Below are 6935 nucleotides of genomic sequence, written 5' to 3'. Positions count from 1 at the left end.
CACAACTGTAAGCAGATTAACTTTTTCTTTATGGATATAAAATAAACTAAAGCCTGACTCCTACTGGCGGCTGGTTAAATGACTCCTCGTCCCTGAGTACACTCACCATCTTTCAGCAGGAAAGGAGAGAGGGAATCAATGGAGCTGCCAGGGAGGACACAGGGGAATCCAGACGTTGGTCTATGGGATGTAGACGTAGCACTTTGTATGGAGAACTGAGAGAGAGAGAGAGAGAGAGAGAGACAGAGAGAGAGAGAAACATTATATACTGTATGTGTTCATTATATCTACTATTTCAATATTATTATGTATTGTTTCATACTCACATTGTTAAAAAAGGCTCCAGAAGGCCTTGGGGACAGCAGTATCAGGGGCTGAAGCTGGACAGGCTCTTTCATCAGCACTTCTCCTTCCCTTTGCCAGCCACGACCTCACATACTTTTCTGGATTGAACTGTCAGCGGTGGTCCATTGCATTTGATAAAAACCAGACTGGACAGTCGGCTGACAGAGAGAGCATTCCTTTTTGCAGTAAGGATATCATTCATGCTGCTGAATGCCCGCTCACACTCACTAGTGGAGACAGCGATGGTTCGGACTGCTTTTAGTAGAGGCTCCATGGCAGCAGGCGTACGGGATGCCCTGATTTCCTTGTATTCACGAAAGCCCTGAACAGTCTCTCTTCTGTCCACTTTCAGCAGTTCGCACAAACGTAGCACCTCTGCGTCCCCATACTGTATGTCTAACTCCTCTTCAGGCCAACTACCAGGATGGAGAACTTTTATGTCATGTATTAGCTGATTGTCCCGGGCCTCCCGGCCATGTAATGGGCTTTCTCTTGTGCTGACATGAGAGGAGGTTGTGGAAGTCATTCTGTGTCTCAGATTCTCTACCATACTGCGGAAAAACTGACCTGCATGAATCTGTACAAGCCTGCCATTCTCATGCAGGGCAACACCCTTGAAATATTTCTCAGCTAGAGCTCTATGAACTGTAGTCATATGTGGGCCAGGCATGGAGACCATGGATTCAAAAACCTGTATTTCTTGAGTTAGGAGCCTATCTGCTGTAGGCAGTGTCATCTCTCTTTTTTGGAGTTGCCGAGAGAGGTCGCTGAGCTCTGTGAGCGCATCATACATCAGTCCCAGATTGCTGACAAACGGTGCAGATGTGAGCACATCATCAAGGCCCTTGTACTTTGCTCTGTCTCTGGAATCCCTGCTCATGTCGTTTGCAGCATTTGAAAAGTGATCATGAAGCACTCTGTAGTTTTCCCAGACTGCTCTGACGCTCCTTTCACTTGAAGCTACCCAGCGGATGGACAAAACACGCCCGATCACCAGGAGACGCTGTCCGACTGCTTGTGCACACTGCGCTAACTGCCTCTGATTTTTGGGGGAGGCATGAAACAAAGAGTAGAGTTTATCAAAAAATATTTGAAAATGATTGACCCCTGAGACCTCCTTGACCACATCCCCAACTGCCAGCTCTAGTCGATGATTTGAGCAGTGCCACACAAACAGGCTTGGGAATTTACTACACAACTGGGTAGCAACGCCTGTTCTCTTCCCTAGCATTACTGAAGCCCCATCACATGCAAAAGAAACTAAACACTGACCTAAAAAGTCCTCGCTAAAATGTCTTCCAAGACACTCCATTAAAGCCTTTGTGATGTCATCAGCAGTTGTTCCATCCAACTCGATCAGCTCCCAAAAAAACGTTTCGGGCTCAGCATCAGCTAATGCTGAGCGTAGACACACAACAAGCACAGTTTTACCACTAATAGTGGTAGATTCATCGACCAAAACACAGAGTTTTCTTTTGTTTTCTATAATGTCTTTGGCCATTTTTGTCTTCAGCTCATCTGCTATGTGGTCGATGATTTCACCGCAGGTTTTATTAGAGTGCAAAACCCTGCCCACGTTCAGCCCGTTCAGTTTCTGCAAGTTCAAATCAATTGGCATGTCCGTGAATGGCCGGCTATGCTTTCCAATTTTATATGCCGTTCGAAAAACTCTGATAGTGGTCTCGTATTCTGATCTATGCATAGACTGCACTTGCTTTTGAATTGCTTCACGTGAAGCAGACTGAAGTATGTCAGCAGCTTTTACATGGGCTTGTGATTCTTTGTGTTCTTTGATTTTTTTTCTCAGGCTAGCTTGTTGTTTGCACTTCTCACTACCAAAATGAGACACTGCACACTCACCCCATTCAATCGAGAGTTTCAGTCCTTGTCCAGTGTGTTTTCCCAAATATTTCACCTCTTTACATATCCGACATCCCAGCTTTTTGTCTTTAACAATGAGCCATTCATTGATCTTGCAAAAATAGTCCACCTGGTCCCTTGTCCAGCAGTCAGGTGCATCGCTTTGCCCGGTGTTGTTGGTGGTAGTTACGCCAGCAGCAGCTAACGTTAGCGGGAGAGAAGGCTCTGTTGGAGCTAGTGCTACTGAACTTGGAGCAGGAGGGTCGACGAGAGAAGGCACAATTTCAGACACAGGCACAGCATTTTCTGTATTTGCAGTCGGGTCCTTGTCCGGCGACAACCGCTGTCTTTTCGCACTATTAAGCCACGTTAACATTTTTGAAATGCTAACGTCGTCGTTATGTGATGTATTTTCTGCTCTAGTCTATCGCGGCGGTGCGTCAGAGATGCGTCATGAGATGTCGCCGGCAAATTTGTTGACATGCGTCATGACGTGCCGCCGGCTGCCGGCGGCTGAGTACCAGCATTTTACTGAGTACCGGAATACCGGCAAGGTGCCGGTACTCAGTAAGAAGTGCCGGTACTACAAGGGTAAAAATCAGAAGTGCCGGTACTGCGTACCGGTGAGTACCGGCCCAATTCAAGCACTGTATATATATATATAGATATTGCTCGCATAAAATCCCCGGGGCTTTTTGCTTTGTATGCCGGGGGCGGGAGATTCATGTGATTGGTTGTTGGTCGCGTTGCTCGCGAAAAATCCCCAAGCTCTCAGACACGCCCAGCTCCAAGATTTTCAAGATTTTTTCAAAGCTGCTGTGTGGACGTACCGTCATTCTAACATGCCATGTCCTGCACAGAGCTGTTCTGCAGGATTAAGGCCAAACTACGGTGGCCTGCAGGTGCAAACGCTGCACAACGGCCCAAAACGCATACATAAGCAGGAAACACCTGCAAATAATGAAATGAAAAACAAACAAACCCTGAAAACAACTACAACAGAAAAACGCTGCATTTACAGAAATGATGCAAACTAAATACAACACACAAACCCTGAAAACAAACGCAACAAAGAAACGTTGCAAATACCAAAACGATATGCAAAGTCCAAAGCACGTACAAATCCCAAAATACATTTAAAAAAAAAACATTCCGGAAGTTATCCAGGCCTCTAGGGGGCGCGCTACATGGAACAGATTGATGTCTGACCAGACATAGAGAGAACGAACAAGAGTGATGGAAATCGGGAGGAAAGAAAGTTAATTTAAGTGGAGAAAGATATAAGAAGGTAAGTTTTGTTTTTATACATAGAGCGTCATATTTATATAGCTAGCGTTAGCGTGCCTAACTACTACACCAGCTGAGGAGAGCTTCACGTGAAGAGTAGATAAAGTGAGGGAAGAACATTATTAAAAGAGATGACAAATCAAGTGCAGGCAAATAAACTGGGCCATAGTGAGTACCGCGGAAAAAGGACATTTGAATTCTTAGCAGTTTGTTTATATGTATGTATTTGTGTATAGATGTTGCAACTATACAGAGCTTTAGCAATTGCCTGTAACTATGGTCATGCTAATATAGCTATTGAATTGAGAGAGAAAGAGAGAACTGACAACATGTGAAGAGGGACAAGGTAATGACAGGAGAGTAGTGTGCATTAGACATGCTCAAGAACAAATATAGAAGACATTCAAGGAGAGAGAGAGACTAAACACAGATTCAACGGTAAAATGATGTATCTTTCTATTTATTTAGCTTACCAGTATTTAGACTATGTGTTTTTGATTGACTTGATTAAATGAATTTACTACATCAATGTGTTTTCAGGCTGCCAAGTTGTCCTTTCTGTGGCCAACATCTGGGGACAGTTCAAGTGTTCTGTGGCTCCTGTGGCAAAAATGTACAGTTTTTGGCAGAAGTTGAACACAACAGTAAGTTCACTTTTTTGTATTGTATCGGTTTCAAATGCAAGAAATAAGGATTCAACACACTAATCTGTTTAGAATACTAATGGGCAGATGCATAAACTAGTTATAAGGATTCAACACACTACTCTGTTTAGAATACTAATTGGCAGATGCATACACTAGTTATCAGCATGAAGGACACATTTTTTCATTGTCTGTTTATGTGAAATATGTAGAAGCCATCATTAAATTGTAGACCAATGCATGATTAAATACACAAAACATGTGTATTATTTATATACATTCATAATTGTGTATTAGTTCTATCTTTATAGAGAACATTATACATTTAGAATCAGATTGTGAGACAGTGAGCAGCTGGGAAAGTCACACCGACATGGGGCACAAACAGTTGCTGACGTGATGTTTTCTTCATTGTCAGGCATTCCATAAGGAGGGTCAGGAACTCACACTTGGGACCACCAGTGTCCACTCCATCCTCAGTTTGTCCCTCATCATCAGTGAACTTAACTGACATCTCATGAGAGGGGTCGAATGAGGCTCCTTTGAAGCCGCGGATTGCTCCATCCCACACATTGGCTCTATTAATATTGAACCTGTTGCAAGATGTATTTGTTATTTTTGCAGAGAGTTTTGCTACAATGTCCTCCGTAGTCAGGTATTCTGTGCTGGGAAAGACAAAGTGATGTATTGTAATATTAAATGATGAAGCTAGTAATAAGATTTATTGTATAGAATAGAAAAATTAAGTGGTAATAGTAACAATTAATACCGTTGCTCCATTTTGTCTTCTGGCTCAGACTGGCTATCAATAATTATAAGTGCATACCCATTTGTGTAGTTGCTGCAGTGAGAAGACAGTTGAATAATTATTTTCAATTACATAATATATGTATGACAGTCATATTTACAAAAGGATGTCGATCCTCTTCCTGTTTTTTTTCAATACATTGGGTTCTAAACTGACAGCAGCACTTTGTCAACCTCCTGCACAATCCTTGTAAACATTTGAAATGGATGCAACAAACAATATCTGATCTTTGAAAAATATTTGTGGGTGTTTTTTGTGTCGTCTTCACTAAGATGTCAGATATTGTGGGTGTCATTTGGAAATGTGTGAACGTATAATTGTTCTGCTTCCTGGCAATGTTACCCACTGTGATTGGAGGCTATAAAAACAAACAAATGTAAAATAAAGATACACACCACACAACTGTGTCACGATGCAACTGTCAACATCGTTTACCTATAGAAGTTGTTCTGACCCGGGGCAGACTGGACCTCTTCCTGGAATGGGGTTGGTGCTCTATCCTATTTTTACCCAGGAAATAAGTGCACACAAAGGTATTTATTTATTTCATGTTCACAAATTCAGACCTACATGGTATAATTACATTTTTAATTAGTCTTACCCGATCAGACGCTGGTTGTGGGTGCCTGAGAGATCTGATAAAGGTAAACAACAAATATATTCAAACTAATGTACTGTTAAAACATTCTGCTTCTTGTGGCACAAAATAATATGTTGACAATGTTTTATTTTACCCTGGCAAACTGTTGTCGATTCGTGGAGTGCTCACTTTTGGAACATTTGGAATGTCCCACACCTGCATACACACAAATGACTGACTGAAATAAAATAAATTCACTTTAATTAAGAATAAATGCCACGATAAATCCAAACTGACCAAGGTACATTATATTGTTGACCGTCCTTTAACTCTCACATTAGGATTTACATTGGGGCACAATAAACCAACTCCTCTCTGCACCTATAATATATATATATGATATCAAGAGTTACATTTAGGTGCACAGTGCTGCCTGTCTCTTGACTTGCAAACTCTTTTACCAAACAAGCTAACGCTAGCTGGGTAAATATGACGCTCTTTGTATCAAAACAAAACTTACCTTCTTATATATCGACTTTTTCCACATCGATCTACTTTGTTTCCTCCGGCTTCAATTTGCAGCACTCTTGTTCGTTCTCTCTATGTCTGGTCAGACATCAATCTGTTCCTCGTAGCGTTCCCCCTAGAGGCCTGGAGCACTTCCGGAATTTTTTTTTTTTGTATGTGTTTTGAGATTTGTATGTGCTTTGGATTTTGCATATCGTTTTGGTATTTGCAGCATTTTTTTTGTTGCGTTTGTTTTCGGGGTTTGTGTGTTGTATTTAGTTTGCATCATTTCTGTAAATGCAGCGTTTTTTGGTTGTATTTGTTTTCAGGATTTGTTTGTTTTTCATTTCATTATTTGCAGCTGTTTCCTGCTAATGTATGTGTTTTTGGCCGTTGTTCCGCGTTTGCACCTGCCGGCCACCGTACCAAACAGATCGTTATATAGCATCACAAAAAAAGCCATTTACAAATCCAGCTAACATTTGAATGAACGGGGTCCTGCTCTGACGCTGTATCCAGTTCTCTTAACATGAGAAAACTTGATTTGACTTTAATTAAATGTAATATGTAGACAGATTTCACATAACTGCATTAGGTTAATTGAAAGCAATAATATAAAGTTTAAATAGGTGGACCTTCATATTAGTACTTTCAACTAACCTAATACAGTTGTGTGACATTTGCTGACATAATACATTTAATTAAAGTCAATGTTTCAGTGTAGCAAACACTGGCAAGCAAGAGGATACATAATTTCCTGAACAGAATGTATGTGTTATATTATATGTAATCTCTTTAGCTTGCATATTAACAAAGTACTGACATACTATAATGATAGATGCAACAGCCGATCCATTGCTCTGCTCCAGCAGCAAAAATCAGCCAAGAATCGTTCCTCAACATC

At 41.3% G+C, this 6935-nt stretch overlaps 1 long non-coding RNA gene across 1 annotated transcript; it reads left to right on the top strand.

Moving 5' to 3' along the window:
- Positions 1 to 3426: 3426 nt before the first annotated feature.
- On the top strand, positions 3427 to 5336 carry LOC307038035. Its single transcript, XR_013807856.1, has 3 exons — positions 3427 to 3493; positions 4033 to 4136; positions 4555 to 5336. It is a non-coding gene; the product is annotated as an uncharacterized lncRNA (long non-coding RNA).
- Positions 5337 to 6935: the final 1599 nt, after the last annotated feature.

The sequence above is a fragment of the Notothenia rossii genome (genome assembly GCF_949606895.1).
Source record: "Notothenia rossii genome assembly, chromosome: 4".
NCBI lineage: Eukaryota > Metazoa > Chordata > Actinopteri > Perciformes > Nototheniidae > Notothenia > Notothenia rossii.
This window is presented reverse-complemented; position numbering and strand designations above follow the sequence as displayed.